The sequence below is a fragment of the Phaenicophaeus curvirostris genome, chromosome 5 (genome assembly GCF_032191515.1).
Source record: "Phaenicophaeus curvirostris isolate KB17595 chromosome 5, BPBGC_Pcur_1.0, whole genome shotgun sequence".
Taxonomy (NCBI): domain Eukaryota; kingdom Metazoa; phylum Chordata; class Aves; order Cuculiformes; family Cuculidae; genus Phaenicophaeus; species Phaenicophaeus curvirostris.
The window spans coordinates 68743824-68756155 of record NC_091396.1 but is presented as its reverse complement, the minus strand read 5'-3'; the positions used below and the strand labels follow the sequence as shown (position 1 = coordinate 68756155).

The following is a 12332-nucleotide window of genomic DNA, read 5'->3' as shown; positions in this document are numbered from 1 at the left end:
AGGGATGCAGGGGGAGAGCTGTGGGGCTGGGGGATGTGGGGATGCAGTGGGAGAGCTGTGGGGTGCAGGGATGTAGGGATGCAGGGAGAGAGCTGTGGGATGCAGGGATGTAGGGATGCAGGGAGAGAGCTGTGGGATGCAGGGATGTAGGGATGCAGGGAGAGAGCTGTGGGATGCAGGGATGTAGGGATGCAGGGAGAGAGCTGTGGGATGCAGGGATGTAGGGATGCAGGGAGAGAGCTGTGGGATGCAGGGATGTAGGGATGCAGGGAGAGAGCTGTGGGGCTGGGAGATCCCTGGGAGGAGGGGTGGGAATGGGGCAGGGACTGAGTCCCGGGGCGTTACGGGAAAGGGGGGGCAGCACGGCTGAGTCCCTGCGGAGGGTGTTCCAGGGGAGGGAGCTGGAGCTGAGCCCCGTAGTGGGGTTGAAGGTAAGTGCTGAGCCCCAGGGACGTTATGGGGAAGGGGAGATGCGGTCAAGCCCATGGGGGTCAGGGCTGAGCCCCTGGGGGTGTCACAGAGCAGAGGGCTGGGGCCAAGCCCCACTGCTGCTCTGGAGCAGGTAAGGCAGGGAATAGGGTTACCCCAGGGGCATTTTGGGGCTGGCTCCACGTGCTCTCACTTCTCAGCGTGCCCGTGCCTCGTGCACCTCAGGAGACATCCCGTTCCTGACCCTTTCACCTGGCATCTCCTCTGCCTGCCCCCCATCCTACATGCCTGCCTTGCCCCCCCCATTGCGGGGCTCCCAGCCCCTCCGTGCCCGTGGTCCCCTATCCCAGCAGGAAACTCCAAGAAAAATCCCCAAAGCTTCTTCCAGGAAAAGAAATCGCCCTTCTAGCCACAGAAATCCCACAGCATAACACACACCGCAGCTTGCAGAATACTTGTGATGACAAATAAGCATGAAACCACGGCTGTCTGCTTCCAGGCCCCCTCGTTTTGTTGTTTTTTTTTTTTTGCTGCTCTGGATGAGTGTGCACCGAGCACAGAAAAGTATCGAGATGACAGGAGGGGTGGAAAAGGCGATCTAAGGGGCCAGACATCAGGGTGTTTTTGTGACAGGTCGTTTCTCATGAACGGAGCTGGTGACTTCAAGTCTTCTCTGGAAGAGAATGATGGAATCGCTTGGTTGGAAAAGACCTTTGAGATAATCAAGTCCGACCGTCCCTGTCCACCACTAAACCAGATCCCTGAGCACCTCATCTACCCGTCTTTAAACACCTCCAGGGACGGTTTGTAGCTGTTGCTGGGTCAGTGGGAGCCCCAGTTCTGGAAGAAAAACGAGATGAAACTCGTTGCACGCGTGCGGTGTGGAAATGCTGCCCTCGCTAGGGCTGAAAGCAAACCCAGCAGCTGCTTCCTGCCTGGGACCTGAGGAAGAAGAAGTTGAACCATCTGAGCAACCTCCTCCCAGGCAGCACCTTGCAAACACACCTACTGCTTCTTTAGGGGGCCCAGCGCCCTGGAAGGCTGCTGGGAAGGGTAAGCAGGGCTCGTGCCGGCACCCCATGAGTGTATTCCCCTGCAGGGCACACAGCACCTCTTTCCAAGCCTGGGATCCTCCTTCTGGGGTGATCCCAGCAGCACAGAACAAGGGGGAGACGGGGTCGGATCCCTCAGGTTTACTCCAGGGTGAATCATAGAATAGTTTGGGTTGGAAGGGACCTTAAAGATCATCTAATTCCAACCCCCCTGGTGACCTGGATGCTGGTCACCTTCCCTGGAGGGGTTTAAGGGACGGGTGGACGAGGTGCTGAGGGACATGGGTTAGTGTTTGATAGGAATGGTTGGACTCGATGATCCGGTGGGTCTCTTCCAACCTGGTGATTCTATGATTGTATGATCGCCTGGGCACAGTGTGTCCCAGGGACACGGTGCTGGCCGAGCGATGACACCGCCCGCTCCCATGAAGGTCTCATCACCACCAATCTGCTCTGATGGAGAAGTCACCAAGATGCTGGGCTTTCCCCCCACCCTGCTGCGGGGAAGTCCCTCAACAGACACCAGAAGGACACATTCAGTAGAAATGGGGAGAGGAAGAGGTGGAGGAATCAAAATCCAGCCCTTTTTGGAGGCGGGTTGGCTGGAAGCCCCAGAGGAGCAGGGGACACTGCTAGTCCTGTCCTCATGCTGCTCAGTGCTGAGCTGGCACACGGGCAGAGCGTCTCCATGCCTCCTTCTTCCTGCTTAGAGTAGAAACTTGCCTTCTTGAACCAAAATCCCACCCCAGGCAAGCTGCATAGAATAGTTTGGGATGGAAGGGACTTGAAAGATCATCCAGTTCCACCCCTGCCATGGGCAGGGACACCTTCCCCTGGATCAGGGGCTCCAAGCCCCATCCAACCTGGCCTTGAACCCCTCCAGGGATGGGGCAGCCACCACTGCTCTGGGCAACCTGGGTCAATGAGTATCCACATAGGATATTCAGGACTATCTCCTCCTCCAGCTACGCCTCCAAGGTGCTGGGTACAGGCAGCCACCCAGCGTGGCTGTGGCTGGGGGTGGAAGAGCCTCTGGGCAGGGGGATGCTTTTCCCCAAGTCCCAGCTCCTTCCCTGGCCACTGGAAGGTCTGACGCTGAGCACCGGCGAGGTGATGGACGGGGATCCAGACCTCAACACCATCGAGCCAGGAGCAGAGCCACAGAGTCATCTCCCAGGAGAGAGGGAGCAGCGTGGGCAGCCAGATGCACCGAGTCCTTCTTTAGCTCTTCTCTTTATCCATTTGGACAAATTGCAGGTATTTTGCGGGGGGAATGCTGATTTTGAGAAGGTCTCGTCATAATCGATGACGAATCCCTCCTGTTCGTCACGCTTCCGACGTGACCCTCTTCTCGCCCGTCACATTCCTGGTGGAGAAGGGAGGGAAAATAAAGCCCAACCCCAGAATAAAAACAACCCAAAGCGGAAGAAAAAGCAGCGCACCACAAACCCCAGAAGATAAATGAGGAGCTGGAAAAACTTGAAGCATCCACAAGGAATTTCAAAAGGAGGGGGGAGATTCAAAGCTCTTGCTTGACCCAGCCTGGCTTCTCCTTGCCAGCCAGAGGGTGACGAGTGGGTGCCGGCCCCACCGCCGCAGCCTTGCCAAGCCCGGCTATTCCCAAAGAGCTGCTGCTCCCCAGAGGAGATGTGCCCGTCTGCTCTTCGTCAGCAGCACTTACTGTGATTTTCTCGCCTTCGTCCAGCTCTGCAATTGTTTGCAGCAGGATCTGAGCAACCTAATTTAGAGCCCGTTGGACGGAGAAGGCTTTGGCAGGCAGCGCGGGGTTGGGAAGCCAGATGGAGGGATGCATCTGGCCAGGAACAGCGGGTTTGGCAGCTCTTCTTGCTGGATATTCTCTTGTCGAGCAAACAAAGCTGGGAGGGTCACGCGGAGAGGAGCCAACCTCCTCCCTGCCCAGGAGCGCTCAATCACCGCTGGCCGGTGCTTCCTTACCCATCCCAACTGAATTCCCCTTCCCAGGGACCCTGATCCCGCAGGAGATGGAAGCAGAACATCACCTTCCCCTCCCCAGCGTCCTGTCCTGACTCTTCCCAGCTCTGGTTTCCCCAGATTAAATACCCACCATGCTTCCAGCCTTTCACTCTTCCCAGGCGATGGGGGGTTGTGGGGATCCACAGCTCGCCGGTGTGAGCGGGTGGGTGCTCCCAGGGCCCAAACGATGCAGCAACAGGTAGGGGTGGCACCCGAGGGGTTGGGGAACAAAGATGGGGAGCACCCAAGCTGGTGGTATCCCAGTGCTTTTCAGAGAATTGCTTGGTTGGAGAAGACCTTTGAGATCACCAAGTCCAACCGTACCTGTCCACTACTAAACCAGATCCCTGAGCACCTCATCTACCTTCTAGGGTAGACAGTGGCCTTTTTTTCCTGGGAAGAGGCACTGAGCATCTCAAAAGTTCCCAAACGCCCTGATTTAAATTGGCAGGTAGAGACAAAAGCAGCAAGGAAGGTTCTTGTGTCCCCTCATCATGACAGCGTCCATGGGAGAATCACAGAATGGTTTGGGTTGGAAAGGACCTGAAAGGTCATCCAGTCCCACCCCTGCCGTGGGCAGGGACACCTCCCACTGGATCAGGGGCTCCAAGCCCCATCCAGCCTGGCCTTGAACCCCTCCAGGGATGGGGCAGCCACCCCTGCTCTGGGCCACCTGGACCAGGGCCTCGCCACCCTCAGCATGAAGAAATTCCTTCCTAATATCTAGTCTAAAAATTTCCCCTTCCAATTTAAAGCCATTCCCTCTCATCCTATCACTCCAGGCCCTTGTAAAACATCCTCCCCAGCTCTTCTGGAGCCCCTTTCCACACTGGAAGCTGCTCTAACATCTCCCCTCAGAGCCTTCTCTTCTCCAGGCTGAACAACCCCAACTGTCTCAGCCTGTCCTCGTGGCAGAGCTGCTCCAGCCCTCAGATCATCTCCGTGGCCCCCTCTGGACTCCCTCAAGCAGCTTCATGTCCTTCTTATGTTGGGAATTCCAGCAGACGAGAGAAGGGGGGCTGGTCGAGTACGTGGTCGCTCGGAGCTGGGAACACAAACCCACCCCGAGTCCTTCAATACCCCAAGTGGGAGAAGCCCTGCTGAGTGTTTCCAGCTGGGATATTGCAGCGCTGCTCACCCTGGTGGGGGCAAAAAAAACCCTGGAGAGCTGGGAAAGCCACCGTCAGCCCAGGCTGTGGGGGTCTCGATGAGGTGGTCACCTCCTCCTGCTCCAACATCAGCTGGATCTGCGAGAGAGAGGGAAACAGGGGAGAAAGAGCAGCCCTGGGGTGGGGAGGCGTTGGGCAAGGAGGGGATGGTGGAGCAACGCTTCCTCCCTTGCACAAGCTCCGAAAGCCCGAGGCAGGGGTTGGCCCAGCTGTGGGATGACCGGAACCCACGAGGAAAGTGGTTGGGGCTCCGTGGGGTTTCCAGGACAAGGCAGGACGAGTCACGGGGCGGCTGCTCCTGCGCAGGGGACGTGGGAGAGAATCTGGGGTGAGAAGAGGGAGGGGAGAGGGAGGGGAGAGGGAGGGGAAGGGGAGAGGGAGGGGAAGGGGAGAGGAAGGGGAAGGGGAGAGGGAGGGGAGAGGGAGGGGAGAGGGAGGGGAGGGAGAGGTTGGAACTGGATGGGCTTTAAGATCCCTTCAAACCCAAACCATTCTATGAGTTCAAATCCCTCAACTCTTCTCCGAGCTTTGTGTTCTCGTGTGCGTGGAGCCCCCAGGCTGGCCGGGAGCGTGAGGCTCAGCCATGGCAGGAGCCCGGCTGCCATGGAAAAGGGACCCACAAAGGTCCTGGGCGAAAAGGGACCCATGGCGGGGAAAAACCACCCAAGAAACCCAAGCGAAGCCTCACAGCCCTCGGCAGGGTTCACCCTGCAGCAGAGCAGAGCATTCCTCTCAGGGGAAGCGTCCTGGTAGGTTTTGAAGCTCAGTTTAAAGAGGAGATGGAACACAAAGGAAAAAAAAAATAGAAGGGGGAGGGAAACCAAAGGAGTTAAATTAAAGCAGCCTGACTTGCTTCTTTAGGCATGCGAAGCTGGTCAAGCCTACATGTGAGAGCTTTTATCCCTCTGGAAGTCAGTGTGTCTGCAGAGCTCCCCTAGGGATGCGCAAGGGACCAAGGGACGGGGGGACAGAAGGCGGCTCCCAAATGTGCTGCCCATGTGTCTCACGGCTTCCCATTGAAATATAGCCCAGCCCGAGCACTGTCCCCGTTTCACAGCTCACTCAGCCCTAAAATCCCTTTTACAGCATGAAAACACCCCTGGGTCTGTCCCGGTCTCCAATTTAAAGAACAAATCCCATTGCCTCCAGTTGGAGCGGGTCCATCGGGTGGCTGGGGTGACATCGGCGCTGCTGCTGGTGGCTTTTTTGGTCACCAGTTTGATCCCAGCAGACAGAAGGGACACGTGTCAGGGGGGAATAACCTCCTCACCCAGCTCGGAGAGGCTCCCCGGGACAAAGGCTGGTGGGAGAGCCGGAGCCAGGAAAATGTGGCTAAAAGCATATTTGCTCGGAGAGGCTGTCAGGGGAAGACAAAGGCAGGAAGCAGATAAATGCAGGGAACGAGGCTAATTGCTGGGATTAATCACCCTGAAGCATTCGGGTGCTGCAGGGGTCAGGGCTGGAGGCCTGAAGAGGTCAGGCGAGGAGAGAGGAGCTTGGGGAGAAGTTTTAGGAAGAGTCTTGGGTTTGTTAGAGTAAGGGAAGGGCTGTTTGGTCAGAGAGCAAGGGTTAACCAGGGCCTGGACCCAGTTCTGAAGGTGCCCCCAGGGCATGTGATGGAGTCCCGGCTGCCCAGGGGGGTGGGCAGATCCTAGGAACTCCTAATCCATACAGCAATTAAAGCCTAATTCATAGAGTCATGGAATGGTTTGAGTTGGAAGGGACCTCAAAGCCCATCCAGTCCCATCCCTGCCATGGGCAGGGACACCTCCCACTGGATCAGGGGCTCCAAGCCCCATCCAACCTGGCCTTGAACCCCTCCAGGGATGGGGCAACCACCCCTTCTCGGGGCAACCCCACCCTCACAGGACAGAATTTCCTCTTAAAATCTCATCTCAACCTCCCCTCTTTCAGCTGAAAACCATTCCCCCTCATCCTATCCCTGCCCTCCCTGATCAACAGCCCCTCCCCAGCTTTCCTGGAGCCCCAATCAGTGCTGCAAGGCTGCAGACAACTCTTGATTCAGGTTATAATCACCCAGGGAAGCATCTCAAAGCTTCACCTGCTCACCTAGGTGCAACCTGGGGGCCAGAGCCCTGGGATGGAGCAGTCCTGGATCTGCAGCAGGAGGTGATGGAGAGAGACAATCTGTGTCTGCTGTGTTCTGTGCTGCAGGAAAAGAAAAAAAAAAAAAGGGGACAGAGGACATGGACTGATTTTATCTTTGCTATGAACATGCTCCCTCCCCACTGCCCTGGCAGATGCTCCCTGCACAAACCCAGCTCATCCGAACCTCCTCTGCCAGGGATTTTGCTGGAGTCCGGACCAAATAAGGAATTTATGGATCGCCTTGGAGGAACGGTGCACAGGAATCAGTCAGTGTTGGTGAATTGGTGAGTTCCCTGAGCTCTACACTGAGCTCCTGGGAGGAAGGGAGGGGTGGGGGAAAGGAGGGAGGAAGGGATGCAGGGATGGAGGGAGGGAAGAAATGAGGGAGGGAGGGAAGAAATGAGGGAGGGAGGAAAGAAGGCCTTAGAGATTTAAAAAAAAAAAAAAAAACAAAAAAAAAACCAACCAAACTTTTCTCTACCTTTATGTCTTAAAATATAGCCTAAAACCTGGAGTGATCCTTTGGGCTAGGGCTCAGATGCCTCAAGATTTTCTATATGGGAGTTTTTCCATCCCTTGTGTCCCCAGGGTGGTGGGAAAGCTGAGCTGCTTTTCTAGCTGAGCAGGCTCAGCTCTTGCTATCTCAACTCTTTGAGTAGTGGGTTAATTGTTTCTCCTCTCCACGCATCAAGCCACTTTGCCAAACTTCTGCTCCAGCCAAGCCACCCAGGGCCAAGAAATTCTCCTCTCTTTCTTTAAAAAAACATAGTTTTCCATGTCATGATGGACCTCCCATGACCTAGCTCCCCATCACCCCAGTTCTCCATAAGGACAACCTCTCTCCCAGGGCGTTTGATGCCCTGAGCAGAAAGATCTGGGCTGGTCACAGCTGGAGAGCGTGGGATGGGCTCTGCGGATGGAAATCATCTGCAGCATTGGGTGTTCACCCTCCAGGTGCTGCAGGCTCCCTGCCTGGACCAGGAACCTTGGGTGGGAGCGGCTTGGGATCAGCTCTTGGAGCTGGTGGCCTCCAGACCCACCTGGGCACCACGTGCTTCCTTTAGGATGTGCCTGAGCAAATCCTGAGGCATCTTCTGGCCTGGTCCCACGAGGAAAAGGTGTCCCTGAGCATGGGGGCGGTGGGCCAGGGTGGGAAGGGGGCGAGTCATGAGGTGAAGAAGCGAAACCAAAGCCCATGAAAACTGTTCCCGAAAATGGAAAGGTTGAGCGCTGGGTGGGAATCAGCAATGGTTCGGGTTCTTCTTCTTAGGCTGGCCATTCGGAAAAAATATTTCACAGAAAGGGTCATTGGTCCCTGTCAGAGGCTGCCCAGGGAGGGGGTTGAGTCCCCTTCCCTGGAGGGGTTTAAGGGACGGGTGGACGAGGTGCTGAGGGACATGGGTTAGTGATTGATGGGAATGGTTGGACTCGATGATCCGGTGGGTCTCTTCCAACCCGGTTATTCTATGATTCTATGATTCTTCACTGTTGGCACCTGGTGGGATGCTCCCAGGAAAGGAACCAGCCACAGGGAAGGCAGCGAGCCCAGCCAGGAGCTGTGGTCCCATGGGAGGAGCCGCCGAGAGGGGTACCTCAACATGGTCTGGGGAGCAGCAGAGCCACCCCACAGGAGAGTAAGGCCACCCTGTCATTCCCCTCTTGCCCCCAGCACAACAAAAAGGTTGTTCCTACCACTGGCAAGCCGGGCTCACCCCAGTTATGTGCCCATTGTGGATTCTCAGGTGGCTCATGTGGGTTGAGCTCAAACCTAAAGCTGTGCCCACCTTCTCAGGCAAGGGGAGGGCGATGGGGTGGGGGTGTGTGTGTGTCTCATTCTTCTTTCTGCTTTTACAGACCCTCAGAGATGCTTCTATTAGATCTGGCTGAAATCAGCCAGCAGATTTCAATTACTAAGGCGTGACGGGTCGGGGGATGGAGGAGGGGAACCCATAGGCATATTTTTCTTAGGACATGAGGGAACAACCCCTTGTGAACACTGTTTAAGGGAGCTTAACTGCGCACAACCCCCTCCATGTGAGGGGCTGGAGCGTGTCCAGAGAAGGGAACAGAGCTGGGAAAGGGGCTGGGGAACAAGGGTTATGAGAGGCAGTGGAGAGAGCTGGGGTTGTTCAGCCTGGAGAAGAGGAGGCTGAGGGGAGACCTCATCACTGCCTACAACTGCCTGAAAGGAGGTTGTAGGGATGCAGGTGCTGGTCTCTTCTCCCAAGTGATGGGTGACAGGACTAGAGGGAATGGACTCAAGTTGCTCCAGGGCAGGTTCAGATTGGACAGCAGGAAAAATTTCTTTACTGGAAGGGTTCTCAGGCCCTGGCAGAGGCTGCCCAGGGAGGTGGTGGAGTTCCCATCCCTGGAGGGGTTTAAAAGACAGGTAGACGAGGTGCTCAGGGATCTGGTTTAGGAGCGGACAGGTACGGTTGGACTCGATGATCTCAAAGGTCTTTTCCAACCTAGTGATTCTATTGTTCTTTCCTTACAGCACCAGAAGGAGGTTTAAGGCACTAATTTGTTGCCCTTTCTGCCAAACAGCTTGACCTCGAGCAGGACTAGTTTCCGATAACCAGGAGGAGAGGCTCGCCGAGGGCATTATTATGGTGACCCGCTAACCCAGCTGCCTGCGGGACGCTGAGCCCCTGCCAGAGCCATCCAAAACCCCTCTCCTACCCCAGCCCTGCTCCTTCTGGACATCCCCAAGTCACCAAATGGCTCCGGTGCATCCCACAAACCCTCGCTTTCTGCTGCAGCCTCCAACCCTGCTGCGGTCACTGAGCATCAAGTTTCCTTTCCAGGCCACCCCAGGAGAGATGCACGTTTCCTGCTGCTCCCTTATCTCCAGCAGCCGCTCCAGGGCTGCCAGGACTTGAGGAAGAGGCTGCTGGGATTTCCTGCCTCAAACAGCCCCCGCTCCAGGGATTCGCCTGCCCTTCCTCCTCCTCACCCAGAGCTCAGGGCCAAGTGGAGCCTTCAGCAGGGCAGAAGGTTGTGAGCTCCCACCCAGCAGCCACATCTGGCAGGAGGACCACGAGGGATTTGCTGGACAACAAGCGTTTTGTCCTGGTTCACCCATTTTAATGAGTATCCACAGCCGTGGGGGGGGGCGTCTGGGTCCACCCGGAGCCCTCCCCATCCCACAGAGCATCCTCCACCTCCTCCAACCTCAGCACATCTGTTTCTGCGCAAAACGCCGCCAAGTAAATGCCTATTGAGGTTTTTTTTTTTATGTGCAAGCTATGAGAAAAATTAACGCACACCCCCACAGCCAGAGGCTCTGCCGAGGCACATGGAAGGGATTACAGGGATCAGTTCCTGCGGGCATCTCCTTTCCTGGCACATGGTGTGGACCAGCCCAGCCCAGCCCCATCCCAGTCCTTGTCCCTGTCTTCATCCCTAACCCCATACTCACTCCTAATCACATCCTTGTCCTCATTCCCATCCCCATCCTTGTACCCATCTCCATTCCTATTCCCCTCTCTATCCTCATCGTTTTCCCCATTCCTGTCCACATCCCTATCCATATACTCATTCCCATCCCTGTCATCTCCATCCCTATCCCCATTCCCATCCTTATTCCTGTCCCCACTTGTATCCCTAAACCCATTCCCATCCCATCCTTGTCCCCATCCCCATTTCCACCCCTATCCCCGTTCTTATCCCTAATCCCATCCCCATCCTTGTACCTGTTGTGGTTTGAGTCCCAAGGTGCCACGGCCACGTGCTTGTTAAATAGCACCAAGGCTGGAGGCTCCACCACTGCCCTCAGCATCCCAGGGGGCAGCAGGGCTCCCCTCTCCCTTCCCTGCCCTCTCTGCCCATCACCACCTCCCAGGTGCCTCCTAACGCCTCCGTTGCCCTTGGGAGGGACAACCTGGCTCAGGTCTGACCAGGCAGAGGAGCTGCGAGCCCCTGGCTGTGCCCAATTTCCCTGGAGAGCCCTGGGGGTGTTTGGATTTCAAAGAAAAGCCACTTTTGGGGGGGCATGAGGAACTCCTCGAAGGTCGCGGACTGCATCCAGCTGGCCTGAACCCTGCTCAAAGCCCTTAGTTTTCTGTGACCAGGCAAGTTGTCTCCTTCCAAGGGCTGGAGCCGGCCAGCTGGCTGCAGCTGGGGTGGGGGTGACAGCCTGTCCGGCTGCATCCGGATAACTCATCCCCATCCCTAGCACGGGTGGGAGCTGCTTCTCGGGATGCTCTGACTGCAGCCACTCGCGTTGTGCCCAGGATGGAGGGGACAAAGGCCACGGTGACACCTCCATCGCCACAACAGGGACGTGATGGAGGAAATCCAGCTGCTTCCCCTGCAAGGATTCCGGCTGGGAATGCCATGAATGTATCCCTGATTTATTTCTCTCACCAGCCTTCAGGGTTTGACACTTCCCTCCTTGTTATCTGGCATTCCTGGAGCTGGGGAAGCGTTCCAAGGAGATGGAACGGAGCTTTTGGCTGCTCCCAGCCTGGATTCCCAGGAGCACTCGGTGAGTCCAGCTGCCTGCATTCGGGGGTGCCCCCACCCCAAGACCTCAAACCAGAGGCAGGGGATGCCTCCAGCTGCCCAACCTCGAAGCGTTGTCCCCCCCAAGACCTCTCTGGGTGGAAGGTGGGTTTGAGAAAGGACAACTCGTGTGTGCAGGGAGCCCGACTCTACCCGCTGGCAACTTCCCAGCCAAGCGGCACAGCATATTTTGGCCTGGTGGCTGTTCCCATCCCCCCCGCCCCGTCCATCCCAGTCCCTTGGGAACAAGGAGTCACGTTTCTGCTGGCTCAAGGGAGCAGGATCCATGGGGAGCAGCCAGGGCCTCTCGCCCACGCCCTGACCCCAGTCCCAGCTGGCTGTGGGCCCGTGTCCAGGGCTGTTACAGTGGGAAGGGGGGATGCAGGGCCCCGGGGATGCTCCCCCTCTCTCCGCTGCAGCCCCCAGGATGCCGCCGTGGCACCCAGCCCAGAGCAGGATGGGGTGGGATACAGGAACCTGGGATACCCCTGCGGTCTCCGGTCCAGAGGGGACAAAGGAGGCAGGGACTGGCATTGCAGGGTCCTGGGATGCTGCCACCCCACCCCCCTCTCCAACAGCCCCCAGGATGCAGGGACCTGGGATGTCCTCGCTCTTCCCAGCCCAGAGGAGATGGAGATGCCCAGAGGAGATGGAGATGCCCAGAGGAGATAGGGACGCAGGGATCCTGGATGCCCCCACTGCCCTAGTCTGGAGGAGAGGGGGATGCAGGGACCTGGGATGCCCTGCTGTCCCCAGCCTGGAGGAGATGAGGATGCCCAGAGGAGTTAGGGATGCAGGGACCCGAGATGTCCCTGCTGTCCCCAGCCCAGACAAGATGAGGATGCGAAGAGGAAATGGGGATGCAGGGACCTGAGGTGTCCTCACTGTCCCCAGCCCAGAGGTGGTGGGGATGCCCAGAGGAGATGGTCATGCAGGGATTCCCCACTGAGATTCCCCACTGTCCCCAGCATGGAGGAGCTGGGGATGCAGGGACCTAAGATGTCCCTGCTGCCTTAGTTTGGAGGAGATGGGGATGCAGGGACCCGAGGTGTCCCCGCTGTCCCCAGCCTGG

General features: G+C 57.1%; 1 protein-coding gene and 1 long non-coding RNA gene across 4 annotated transcripts in view; one reads left to right on the top strand and one right to left on the bottom strand.

Annotated features, from left to right (window-relative positions):
- Nucleotides 1-12332, bottom strand: part of NIN (ninein) — a 179699-nt gene that overhangs the window by 35004 nt on the left and 132363 nt on the right. The window lies entirely within an intron of this gene.
- On the top strand, nucleotides 4872-12036 carry LOC138720593 (uncharacterized). 3 transcript variants are annotated; one of them, XR_011337438.1, is made up of 5 exons: nucleotides 4872-4973; nucleotides 6907-7038; nucleotides 8268-8388; nucleotides 9302-10106; nucleotides 11126-12036. It is a non-coding gene; the product is annotated as an uncharacterized lncRNA (long non-coding RNA). The 3 variants fall into 3 exon arrangements; XR_011337437.1 differs by lacking the exon at nucleotides 4872-4973 and having other exon boundaries at nucleotides 6826-7038; nucleotides 9302-9963; XR_011337436.1 differs by lacking the exon at nucleotides 4872-4973 and having other exon boundaries at nucleotides 6826-7038.